Genomic DNA, 14,047 nt, shown 5'->3' with positions numbered 1-14,047 from the left:
GTACCTATGTGTAATAAAAAAGAATTGGGGTTGTTCCCTACAATTGGTAAAAGGGCAACAGTAGTTATCTACTAAGAGTACCTAACTAAATGTAACGAATGTGAAGTAAACTAATAAATGTATGTATGGATGTCCACACGAATTTCCCGCGTACAACAAAAAAAATGAAAAAAAAAGTAGTTTTTCTTGTAATCGAGAGCGGTACAAAAGGTATCAATAAAATGGTCTGATTTTCCGGTCATGTGGTCGTATTTATTGGTGTAGGTGGCTAAGGATCAACCCAAAGTGGGTTTTCTATCAATCTGGAGTTTGACAAAAAGCTAATCAATCAAACAAAATCAGATAAAAAAATGTTTGTATGTGTATTATTGAAAGGCTTCTCGAAGCAAGACTGAGAAATAAACGTCGTCAATTCTGGAAGCTGTAATTCTCTAACGTTGCTGGTGAGCCAACTATCATTTAGATGGTTCTAACCCTCAATTTCAAACAACTGGCAAGAATTCCAAAATAGAATTGGAACGGAAAATCAACTGGTTTGGCAGGAATTGGAATGTATACCCTATCCTAGTGGTCAACTTCCAAAACATATAGTCTATAAAAGTCGCAATTCCAGCTAGTCGTCTGCATACTAACATTAATACCAAGATTATACCAACTTTAGTAACCTGGTCAAAAATCTGTGCTCTTCGCATTAAATTTAATTTCCAAATAGTTACGATTGGTCTCACAAAACAAACAAAAAAGTATTAGAACAGTTTATAGAGGAAAAAAAAAACCAAAACGGACTAAAACTTATTCCAAAGAGGAATATACTGTTGGAGCCGCAATTACTTTGTCTAATTAAAATCAGCCGCATCGTTTACCGGGCCCCACACTTGGACGCCATTTCTGTTATGAGCTGGTAGCCTGAGCCTGGCGTAACGGTCGTATCAGTTCAGCGAGAAGGTCTTGTGATGCTGCCAAACGCTAAGGCGTGTGCACTCGCTTGTTCCCGGAGCTTCAGCCTGGGGTGGGTAAAACTCTTAGCGGTTGACCAAGCCCCTTCCTCCTCAGACTATGACCCTAACAAAACTTAGTTTGCACACTAAATAACCACAACTCCAGACTAACCGTCTCCCGCTTTGTGTCATTCATGCCCCTACACCTGATGCAGCGCCTGCTTATAATGATATTGGCGACTGCTCTGCACCCACCCTACCATGGATATAATTTTGTATTCCGACCTACCTCAACGCAAGAATCTTTGATGTCGTTGACCCATTTAAAATAAAAGTATGTGCATACATTCGCAAGTAAGATAAGCCAAAAGGAACTCGGAAATCGATTTATGAAAGAAGAGAGGAAAACTAATTGAATGCATAAAGATATTCAAAAGGGTGTACTCAGAGAGTGGTCAAGCAACGATATTATTGGTCTCTGTGGTTAGTGAAGCATATACCGGAGTATGTGCCGGATCTAAGTACGACAGGGAGCGTGAAGCGCGAAGAAAAAAAAATTAACCACGACATCTATAATAATTCATGCATTTAGGTTTACCTGGGTTTGTTTCTTTGATTCAGAGGTGACTTAAATTGCCCACCCCTCTTGGTTCACTATCAAATAAAATGTGAATATACCTATATGCATGGATTATTGCAAGTTAATAAATATGCATATCAATACCAATACTTAATATATGTTTATAAATAAAAATCAAACCAGACGAACTCACGTTGTTGGCATTCCCCCGTAGCGAAGAGGCCTCCTTGCTGTGTTGCTGCTGCTTCCTGTGAGTAGCGATTCCGCTTACTGTGCTTGGTTTATTCATATGTATATAACGGCGAACGGCGTTAGAAAACAGATGCGCATTTAAACCACGCTGTCCTTCGACGAGGGACGACAGGTTTATATAACTCTTCTATAATATATCTATGCCGGTCATAGTTATATAAAGGTCTACCTAAATCGGACATATAAAAATGTTGCTAAGGTATGACTAAGGGGCACATTCAGTAGTTATATGCCAACTAAGCAAACTAGAGCACGGAATGGGAGATGGAGTAAGCGCTCATCTCAGACTCAAATGGAAACAAAAATCAAAGAAAGAAATGTTAACCGAAATGTCTTGTGCTCTTAAAAGCGTACGCTCTTAAATAGTACATATAAATTGAGTTAATGTGTATGAACATACTCCTATGTTGAGTTAGGTGGGACGATCTTATTGATCATTATTACGATTTAAGCAAGAAGACTGTTAAATCATATACACTAGTTTGTATGTGTGTACCTACCACTTAAACATAGTTCGACAATCAAACGTAAGTTTAAGTATGTATGATTGCAAAAATTATAAGTAAATATGCATATTTTAGATTACATTTAAAACTTGAATATTGATAAATATCTAAAAGCAGCGAAATTCTATTGTATTATAATTTTTATAATTTAAGCTTTTTCTTCATAGTGCGTAATTAATTTCAGAAAATCTTATTGTAAGTATTAAGGTAAGTGCGTATACCTATTTATATTTAGAGGTGAGTATCAAATGTAATATGCATATGGGCACTTCACTATATACTTTATTCTTCTTACCAATGATTGTATCTGCTAATATACTGGCAGCTACGGTATTCTGCTGGTGCGGTAGTTAAATTATTTTCCTTTTTTCTTTAAAAAAATCAAAGTTAAAATGTCCACTAGTCATCTACCAATTTTGGACACACATTAAATATGCTAATCAGCTACCGTCGATTCCAAAGTTCCAAAGGAAAAGAAAGAGGAAAATTTGCGGAAGCTGATACTAAGCCAAATTGCCAGTCATGTCTATCGCTATTTCTCTAGACAAACATAGCATAAAAAGGAAATAAAAAAATAAATGCGTTTATTTTTGTGAAAGGTACAGGGCGTCCGTGTACGCAGAAAAGTAGACTGGTAATCAATCGTGTTGAAATACAATATATGGAATAAAGCTTGCTTTTGCAGATAAAGTAAAACATGTACCCATGGTACAGGGTATTCAACAGGAACTGTTTGGTTAGCATTTCATTTCTCTCCCTAATGGGGAGTACTTTCGCCTCATTATGTAGATGCAATACGATGTCAAATTTTTATAACATGTTAATTTTTATGTATCTCTTTTAAATTCTTCAATCTTAAGGATGGCTTTGTAATTATTTATTTTATTTATTCATTTATTTATTTTATTTATTTATTTATTTATAAATTCCAAACACAACAACCATAAATTTTATTTACAGTGTTTGGTGTTAAAGTAACATAATATTAAATGTGTTTATGTAAAGATTGTATGGAGAAAGATATAAGATATGAAAGGAGAAGAGTAAAGAAAAAAGAGTGAAGGATTTTCAAAAGTATTTCAACATGTTAAGAAAGATGACTCAATGGTTTCTTTTTGAAGTGCATTATGTTAGAAATGCTTCTAATCTCCAAAAGCAAAACATTCCAGAGACATACTGTTATAACAAACAATTGACGCTCAGAAATTCGTGAGCCATATTTTGTATGCAGTAGTTGTACTGGTCGCACAGACCGTGTTAGCTGAAGTCTTTCGTATAAATAGGCAGGCTCCTTAAACAACACTATTCTATGAAGGAGTGAAATGCATCTAAATTTAAGCAGATTGTCGAATGTTATCTTATGAGCATATTCCGAAAATATGATGATACAACAAATAATTGCTAATATCAATCAAGCTCCTAATGTTAAAAAGTCCAACAGTGATAAAAGCAATAATGTGGTTACTACGCGCTCTAAAGCGAATGTCGCTAACACCAATTGCATTTCGCCTGCCACTGTTAGCAATGGTATGAAGAACGAACAACCAACTCTTGTTGTTGCTGATGGCGCTGCTGCTTCTGCTGATTTGGTTCGTGATGCTACCAAAGATTATCGAAAAGTAAAGATGTTGCAGGGAGGGTGGGGCCGTGTGTAGAAGTCCAAGAAAGTGGGGAAAGCTTCTGACCGCCATTCACCTGGGAATGGCCAGAGCGATTCTTTTGCATGCGGTTCAAGCAGCTCACTACTGCCGGTCGCTTGCGGCCAATTATCCTCTGGGTAGCCGCTATACATCCGTTTAGCGGTGAGCTAATGTGAGAAGGCGAAAACATGGCTAGGCCACTCTGACATAATCGGTTTAAGGGCTAGCCGGGGGAGATCTCATCGGCAGCGTCTGTACACCTCTAGGTCCGGCTGCAAGCGGGCGTCTGTCTTGGAGCAAGCGGCTCGCTATATAAACGTGCCAAGTAATATTTTCACCCTCGCTGAGCGGGTTGTGTGCTGGGCTTGGGACCCGCCACGTAAAACCATACTCCAATGAAATATAACAACAAGCCTCGGATAAATACACTCTCTATTGATGACGACCGTGGCGTTTGAAGGACAATGAATTGAGGGCATGCACCTGGAACGTCCGTTCCCTGAATGGGATTGGTGCAGATGTCCTCGTCAAAGCAAAATCTGACATCACCGCCATCCAAGAAATGCGTTGGACGAAGCAAGGAAGAAAGAAAATTGTGACATATATTGGAGCGGCCATACGAATAAGCGCAGTTTCGGCGTCGGATTCGTGGTGGGAGAGAGACTTTGTCGCCAAGTTCTGGCGTTCACACCTGTGGACGAACGTTTCGCCGCTATCCGAATAAAAGCAAAATTTTTTAATATATCATTCATCTGCGCCCATGCGCAGACAGAGGAGAAAGACGATGAGGTGAAAGACACTTTTTATGAACACTTAGAACGCACATACGAGCGCTGCCCCGTCACGATATAAAAGTCGTGCTTGGTGACTTTAACGCCAGGGTGGGCAAAGACGGTGTTTTTGGCCTTACAGTCGGAAAGTTCAGCCTACACAATGAAACTTCTCCTAACGGACTGAGGCTGATTGACTTTGCCAGTGCTCGGAACATGGTCATATCCAGCACGAGGTTCATGCATAAAAAGATACATCAAGCTACATGGCTGTCTTCGGATCGAAATACTCGTAATCAGCTCGATCACGTTGTGATAGACGCACGGCATGCCTCCAGTGTTTTAGATGTGCGCACGATCCGAGGACCTAACATCGACTCGGACCATTATCTCGTTGCAGCCAAAATACGCACCCGCCTCAACGCGTCTAAAACCAAGGAAAAAAAACACAAGGGAAGCTAGACGTCGAAAAGCTTCAATCACAACAGACTGCCAATGATTTCGCAACTCGACTCTCACACCTGCTCTCTGAGAGCACAACTCATCCTGAAGGAGGAACAAATTGGTTACCGGCGACCACGAAAAAACAACTGGTACGATGAAGAATGCCGCGTTGCAACTGAAAGAAAAGACGCTGCCTACAGGGCTACGTTAAAAGCGAGCGCGACAAGATGAGTGTGTGAACGCTATCGTGAGTTGAAAAAGGAAGCGAGACGCCTTTTCAGGAAGAAAAAAGCAGAAGCAGAAAGGTGTGAGTGCGAGGAGCTTGAGCTGCTAGCCACCAGGAATAACGCCCGAAAATTTTACCAAAAAATACGGTGACATACGGAAGGTTTTAAGACCGGGGCAAACTGCTGTAGGAACGAAAACGGCGACCTTGTAACTGATGTCCAGAGAGTGCTTAGATTATGGAGGGAACACTTCTCTGTTCTACTAAATGGAGGCAGCAATTCAGCGCGTAGAGATGAAGAACCCGTTCCCGCAATCGATGATAATGGAATATATGTCCCCCCGCCCGATTATGACGAAGTTAGAATAGCAATAACCATATTGAAAAAACAACAAGGCCGTGGGTGCTGATGGATTGCCTGCGGAGCTATTCAAGTACGGCGGCGAGGAGTTGGTAAGACGCATGCAGCAGCTTCTTAGCAAAACATGGGCGGAAGAGTGCATGCCCGACGGTTGGAATCGAAGTGTTCTTTGCCCAGTCCACAAGAAGGGGGATACTGCAAAATGCACCAACTATCGTGGAATCAGCATTCTCAATATCGCATATAAGGTCCTTTCAAGTGTATTGTGCGAAAGATTGAAGCCCACCGTGAACCGTCTGATTGGACCTTATCAGTGCGGCTTCAGACCTGGTAAATCTACCATCGACCAGATTTTCACAATACGCCAAATCTTGGAAAAAACCCGTGAAAAAAGAATCGACACACATCACCTCTTCGTCGACTTTAAAGCCGTCTTCGACAGCACGAAAAGGAGCTGCCTATATGCCGCTATGTCTGAATTTGGTTTCCTCGCAAAACGTATACGGCTGTGCAAAATGGCGTTAAGCAACACCATCAGCTCAGTCAGAATTGGGAACGACCTCTCCGAGCCGTTCGAAACTAAACGAGGTTTCAGACAGGTGACTCCCTATAGTGTGATTTCTTTAATTTGATGCTGAAGAAAATTATACTAGGGGGACTCATGATAGCATATAAACTTATAAGGTGTAAAATTATATCCATTTACACACGCGGTTATATGAACGCACCTAGTAATACTCTTGATAAACTTGATTGTTTTTCACCTGTATTATTTCCAAAAAAATGTTTTTGATTGTTATACAAATTAAAAAATACCAAGATTAAGTGAAAAATCAAAACTAAAACGCCTTTACTTGCTGATGTTGGAGATTTTTGATGAAAATGCCGTCTGTAATGTCTGCAAGGTTGCATTCCTTTGAGTTTACCGCGTTTACACAATGAAATCTGCGCGTAAATTTATACAAATTGTGTAAATGATTTTTCATACAAAATTTGACAGCTCGTGCGTAAACTAGATAAATTTATACGTTTACACACTTTATAAGGCATTTATACGGTTACATGAGTCCCCCTACTAGCTGCAGAACTTAACCGCCTGGAACAATATACTACAAAAGCGTGCAATTACTGGCATATGCTGATGACATTGATATCATCGGCCTAAACACCCGCACTGTTAGCTCTGCTTACTCCAAACTGGAAAAAGAAGCGGTAAAGATGGGTTTGGTCAGCACTGAAATCCAAGGGAGAATCAATCTTGCCAATAAATGCTACTTTGGACTAGGTAGGCAATTGAAAAGTAAAGTCCTCTCTCGGCGAACGAAAATCATACTATACAAGTCACTTATCGTACCCGTCCTGCTATATGGGGCAGAAGCATGGACCATGACAACAGCAGATGAAGCGGCTTTGGGAGTGTTCGAGAGAAAAGTTCTTCGAAAGATTTATGGACCTCTACGCGTTGGCGATGGCGAGTACCGAAGAAGATTTAATGATGAGCTGTACGAGCTATACGCAGACATCAACATAGTCCAGCGAATTAAAACGCAGGGGATGCGCTGGCTAGGCCATGTTAGCGAATGAAAGATGATGCTCCGGCGAAGAAAGTGTTTCTATCGGAACCCGCCTATGTAAGCAGAGGTAGAGGGCGCCCCACACTCCGTTGGAAGGACCAGGTGGAGAACGATTTGAACTCCCTTGGTGTTACCAATTGGCCTCCTAACAGTCATGAATCACAATTACAAGTTGCATGTCGATAACGTCACATCGTTACAATCAATGATTGGTGATCAACAGTTATGTGTCCTTGGCGATTTTAATTTAAGTAGTGTTTCTTGGTCTTATTTACATAACGCAGACTTTCTTACTCCTGGTAATGTTATTAGATTTTATGAATCATATTTAGTTGATAATTTCTTAAGCTTAGATCTGCGTCAAGTTAATAGATTTTATAATAAGTGTTTTCGTATTTTGAATTTAATTTTCTTATCAAGTAATTTAAATTTTACGCTGTTTGAGTGTTGCTTACCAATTTCTCCGGCTTGTTTGCATCATCCTCCTTTAGTGTTAGAGATAGAATTCTACGAATTTCTTAATATCTCTCCCGGATGTGATGCTCTAAACTTTAATTTTAATGAGTGCGATTTCGAGGCCCTCAACAACTGTCTGGCTGAGTTTGATTGGGATGGGCTTTTTGCTAATGTAGATGTAGATCATTGCTTCAAAATTTTTACGTCTATGGTACATAACAGTTGTTTGAATCATGTTCCGGTTTTACCTAATAAGCGATATAAGCTACCGTGGTATACGAAAGAGCTAAAGCATTTAAAGAATATTTGTTGTAAATTTTACAGAAAATTCAAAATCCCGAAAAATATCTTGCACTTTGAAAAATATAAATGTTGCCTTGCTGATTATAAAACTCTTGATTAGTTACTTCGGGAAAACTAGATATGCAAATTCGAAAGTAATATAAAGATTAACCCTAAAGCCTTTTAGTCTTTTATTAAGTCAAAGAAAAATAAATCAAATATTCCTACCTCGATGTATTATAATGAAAGCACTCTTATTCGGCTATAGACTCTGCTAATCTTTTTGCTGACTTTTTTAGTGCAAACTTTGTTAGTAATGAGATGGATGAGGAGCTTTCCCGTTATTTCTAATTCGTGTTTTTCTTTTGGCTCTCTATCATATTCGGAGGAAGACATCAGTAATGGTATTTTAAGTCCCTCTCATCTGGAATATTTATAACTGATTGTAAAAGTGCTAACATAATGCCTATTTACAAAAATGGTAATAAAAATGCTGTTTCGAACCACAGACCAATTGCCAAACTGTCAACAATAGCTAAATTGTTTGAAAGTATTGTAAGAGATAAAATTAGTTTTAGTATTAAAAAACTTATTTGTCCGAACCAGCATGGTTTCGTCAATGGTAGATCAACCGTATCTAATCTTGCTATTTTTACAGAAGATTGCATCAAAAGTTTTGTTGGTGGGTTTCAAATTGATGCAGTGTACACTGATTTTTTCAAAGCATTTGATAGGGTGTCGTATAAAATTTTACTTAAAAAGTTAGCATTAATGGGTTTTCATCCCATGTTTCTCGAATGGATCAGATCGTATCTCAGTGGAAGGTACTGTAGAATCCAGCCAGATAATGTATTATCACGGGAGTTTCATGCAAGCTCAGGAGTTCCTCAAGGTAGCATCCTAGGACCGCTTTTATTTATAATTTTTATAAATGATATAAGCTCGTGTTTCTTATCAGCAAAATGTCTGCTTTATGCTGATGATCTCAAAATTTACTCGGTTGTTTCGAGAACTGAGGACTCTATTTCTCTGCAATCTGATCTCGAGAGGGTTAACTCTTGGTGTGAAAGGAATCACATCTTCTTAAATATTGGCAGATGTTTTCAGATGGTCTATTCAAGAAAGTTGATTACAGTGAATTCGACCTACTCGATTGCTGGTAATCAACTGAAATCGGTCGATATGGTTAAAGACCTAGGAGTGTATTTTGACTCTAAACTCACATTTAATTTTTATATTAATTTCATTGTTGCTAACTCCTACTCTATGCTGGGCTTTGTACGCCGCAATAGCTCCGATTTCTCCGATCCGTACACTCTTAAATCTCTTTATACGGCCTTTGTTAGGTCTTGTCTTCAATATGCTGCGATTATTTGGCGACCTTTCCATAGTACCCACATAAATAGAATTGAGCATCTGCAAAAGAAAGTTTTTAAGTCTGCACTAAGATTTCTCAACTTCAGCGAACCTATGCCATCCTATAAGTCACGTTGTTTGCTTCTAAACTTAGATCTACTAGTGGATAGGAGATTACTTTTATCTTGCTCTTTCATTCTGAACGTTCTTACCGGCGTGGTAGATTGTCCGGATATTCTTCGTAAAATACCGTTCAATATTCCTTTTAGAAATTTGAGGCGTTCTGATTTATTTTTACTTGACCGCTGCTAGATCGAATTATGCTATGAATGCACCAATTGGGCGAGCCCTTAAGGAAATTAATCATATTAACCAAATGATAGACTTGTATCTTTCACTTCCGGGTTCAGTATTAAGAAATGTTGTTTTAAACTACATTAAACAATTTTCTGCTTTTTAATTGTATAAGTATTTTATTGTTACTAGTATATGCGTAGTCAGTAAGAAACTTTTGTTCACTGAAGAAATTAAATAAATAAATAAATATGTTCATAAGAGCGTATACCATAAATATAGCGGGCTATGTTATTTTAAATTACATTAAGGCCCGGTTTCACCAACTCGACTTAACTTAGTTAAGTCATATTTTTTAATTTTTCTGTTTCACCACCAAAGCTTAGCTAAGTCGCAAATTAGCCTACCTGTTAGCTGGCTTATTCTCGACTTTCAACAGTGTTGCTGTAGTACAAATTTTGAGTTGAATTAAATGGCACTATTTATACTTATTTAATTATGCAAATATAGCAACCCCGCTATTGTTGACATCTGTAATTTCTCTGAAGAGGCTTATTTGTATTCTCGGTGGAAAATTTGTATAAAAATTAATGGATCTTCGAGCTTCTGGTGAAAGTGATTGCGATTTTGAAGCTCTGCAGGTAATCGTGCTTCGACGAAAAAGAAAAATTAAAGAGCGTCCTGACTTGTTTCATTATTATAACGATGTTGACTTTCGCGAACGATTTCTTATGTGCAAAGGTGCTGCTTGGTTGGTTTTTTCTTTAATGAAAGACAAAATTTATCTTGAAGCTCGGTAAGTTTACATCATATTTTATAAATGTTGCCCTAAATTACTTCTCCGTTTACAGCAACAACGCAATGCAGCCACACCAAATATTTTTCATCGCACTCCGGTTCTATGCTCCAGGATCTTTTTAGCAAATTGTGGCAGCCCTTTCCGGAGTTTCAAAAGCAAGTGCCTCACGTGCAATTACGCTAGTTTCCTACCATCTAGTATCCTTGCAACCAGATTTTGTGAAATTTCCTCAAACGAAACAGGAGCGCTTGGAAACACAGGCTGCTTTTAAAGAAAGGGCAAATTTTCCGCGTGTAATTGGGGCAATGGACTGCACCCATGTTAAAATCAATTCCCCAGGTGAATATGCGTGAATAGCAATTGGAAAACAATATCTCTATATTTATTTATAAACGCTTCCCAAGGCAGCCGGTGCTGTCCGGCTTCATTTCAGTCTAATCCCATTTAATTTGTTGCGTCCTCCCAGCAGATCCTTGCAGCGGGGTAAAAGTTTAGTTGAGGGGTCGACTGCTAATACGCTACCAAAAATATCGAGAGAGGTATCAAAAGATGCGAATAATCTCGAAAATAATAATCCGAGGGCGGAAAATAAAAATTGTATCTCAGTTCTGAGATATTTGCAGTTGAAGTGGGCGATTTTCATGTGGTTGTTGTAACGTTGTGTACCCACAAAAAAAGTTGTGAACATAAGTGTTTTGCGCGGATATAGTTTTGGTCTACAAACCGGTGTTGGACCCACCCAGGGTAATTTTTTATAAGCGCGGCCGAAGGCCGCCAATACAGAGAGGTGTTCTGCGCAAAAATACGATGGATCCCACCCCTGGTTTCGGAGGGACCCGCGGGAAATATTTCTGTTTTTCGTTAATATCTTTCGAACGAGTTAAAATTCTTACTTTCGGCCTTCGGATTATTAATACTGATGTCAAGACGCGTCGTTTGACACCTCTCGATATTTTTGGACGCGTATTAGCGGTCGACCCCTCAACTAGACTGTTACCTGCAGCGGGACTGCGCCATACTCCTGCTCCGGGAAGGTATCGAACCCTAAGGGCGCCCCGTAGTCTACGCCTCAGCACCCCTCACTACCTTTCAGCAGTTCTGCTGCTCAACAAGCCACGCCCCACGGCGCCACCAGCTCATACGGCCGCTTCCACTCATGACTACAATCTCCGTAGTTGAGTTGGTAGCAATGCCGAGCATCAGCAACCGCCCCGTCTTCTTATCCCCTCTTGGAACCAACGCTTTTAATAACCCTCATTCATACGGCTGAGTTCTCAGGTGCCGTATTTCCTCAAAATGCTTACGGAGATGACTCCTTAAGCCCCTAGGCGGTGTTGGCTCATCAATCAGATGTCTGTTGGGATGCTCAGGTTTCTGGGTATTCAACAGGAACTGTTTGGTTAGCATCTCATTTCTCTCCCTGATGGGGAATATTCTCGCCTCATTATGTAGATGGTGTTCTGGGGACAAAAGAAGGCAGCCCGTGGCGATTCTGAGAAAAGTATTTTGGCAGGCCTGTAGCTTCTTCCAGTGGAGTCATTTTTAGGCTTGCCGACCATATGGGTGACGCGTAGCACGTAAACTGCTGGCCAATTGCTTTGTATGTAGTAATGAGCGTTTCTTTATCTTTTCCCCATGTACTGCCAGCAAGGGATTTGAGGATTTTATTACGGCTCTGGATTTTCGGGACAATTGCGGCTGCGTGCTCACTAAAATGTTGCATCTGTGAGTGAAGAATAAATAGCACCAGCGAACAAAAACTATTTTTTTAACATACTAAACATTTATTTTATATTATTTCCAGGCGAAGAAGATCAAACTTATGTGCAATGGAAGTGGCTGCAAAAAGGTACATCAAAACGCTGCTAATGCGGTCATTGGTTAAAATTGGTTGAGAAAGCTCCTGTATAAACTTATTACTTTTAAATAAACGCAAATATATTTTTATTAAGAAAAAAGTAACCAAATAAATTCACAAATAATAATAATAATTTAATACTTTATAAACACTGTAATTTATGTTGATTATATTTAGTGACTGCTTCCCAAGGCAGTCGGTTCTATGTACCGGAGCGATTCGGGATTTTTCTGACGAAGGACTGTCATTTCAGTGTAACCCCATTTAATTTGCTGCGTCCCTCCCACAAATTTGCATCCTCCCAGCAGCTCCTTGCAGCGGGACTGCTCCATATTCTCTTGCTCTGGGAAGGTATCGAATCCAATCCGGGTCCGCCTCCTGACCCCGGTCCTGAGAAATGCTTTTGCTGCGTCTGCCGGAAAGGAATATTTTTAGGACGGTCATACTCTGTTCAGTGTGTCTCGTGTAAGGGATGGTTGTATCGGACAGGTTGTTCTGGGCTTGATCCCAAAACCCGACGTCCACGTAACTTTTATAAATCTTTTGTGGCTCCTTGCTGTTCACGTCCAAGGGCATACCGTAGTCTACGCTTTAGCGTCTCCGCGACGGCAACCCCCGAGGGGTTTCATTGCGCCATGTTGCCAGGTCGCAAACCCCAATCTACCGGGTACCCCAATGCTTGCCCAAGGACGCCCAGTCCCAGGGCAACAACAGCAGTTGCGTCCTGGCCTTCCTCAACCCAGGCGTAGTCACCCGTCACTTACTCCCAGAGTGGCGACGTCTCCCCCTATGCACTTCAGAATTCTGCAGTTAAACTGTAATGTACTAACTGGGAAGATCACGGAGATAGTCGATTTCATGAAGCGGCACAACATCCGCATTGCTGCGATTCAAGAGACTCAACTCACAGCAAGGTCTGCAAACCTGTTCTGGGTATAATTTCCACAGAAAAGATCGCATGAGCGGAAATGGAGGCGGCCTCACGTTTATCATACACCACTCTGTGCAATATCATATATTTGATCCTGGCATCGACTGCTGGGACAATGTCTTAGAACGTCAAGGCCTTTCTGTCCGGTCAGGCGATGTAAACCTAGAAATCATCAACATCTACATCCCTCAGCGCCTTACTCACTGGCAACAATCGCATTATCTTAGCCGACCTTAATGCCCATCACGATCTATGGCATTCAAATTTTCGGGCGGACAGTAGGGGTGAGATGTTGGCTGATCAAATAGAAGAAACGACGTTCTGCACAATAAACGGAGACGCCCCCACACGTATGGTAGGAAGCTGTCACAGCTCGCCAGATATCTCAATCGTGAGCGCAGAACTCGTAAACTGCGTCAACTGGCAGCCGATGGTAACATTCGCATCCGACCACCTGCCCATACTTATTTCGCTCGAGCGTACCGCCGACTTCATCGTCACTGAAAAACGCACTTTCATAAACTTCAAAAAAGGAAAAATGGGAAGAATATAAATGCTTTACAGAAAACCGCTTTGCTGCCCTCCCTATCCCGACTGATGCCCGCCAAGGGGAGCGTGCCTTCCGTAAGGTCATTGAATCCGCCTCGGCACGTTTCATTTCCGCCGGGAGATTTCCCGAAATCCAGCCCCACTTCCCGGCGGACCAGGTGGACCGCAAATTATCTGGGTGGTCGGCAGGCATCGGTGCAATTTAGAAACGAAACATCAAAACCAAGAAGA

The 14,047-nt window shown here is 40.6% G+C and overlaps 1 protein-coding gene and 1 long non-coding RNA gene across 3 annotated transcripts in view; one reads left to right on the top strand and one right to left on the bottom strand.

Moving 5' to 3' along the window:
* Ak2 (Adenylate kinase 2) overlaps positions 1-14,047 on the bottom strand; it is a 165,586-nt gene that overhangs the window by 98,544 nt on the left and 52,995 nt on the right. The gene's annotated exons all lie outside the window — the stretch shown is intronic.
* LOC137246598 (uncharacterized) lies at positions 10,279-12,658 on the top strand. Its single transcript, XR_010951590.1, has 3 exons — positions 10,279-10,475; positions 10,531-10,817; positions 12,283-12,658. It is a non-coding gene; the product is annotated as an uncharacterized lncRNA (long non-coding RNA).

The sequence above is a fragment of the Eurosta solidaginis genome, chromosome 3 (assembly GCF_040869045.1).
Source record: "Eurosta solidaginis isolate ZX-2024a chromosome 3, ASM4086904v1, whole genome shotgun sequence".
In the NCBI taxonomy this organism is placed as follows: domain Eukaryota; kingdom Metazoa; phylum Arthropoda; class Insecta; order Diptera; family Tephritidae; genus Eurosta; species Eurosta solidaginis.
This window is presented reverse-complemented; position numbering and strand designations above follow the sequence as displayed.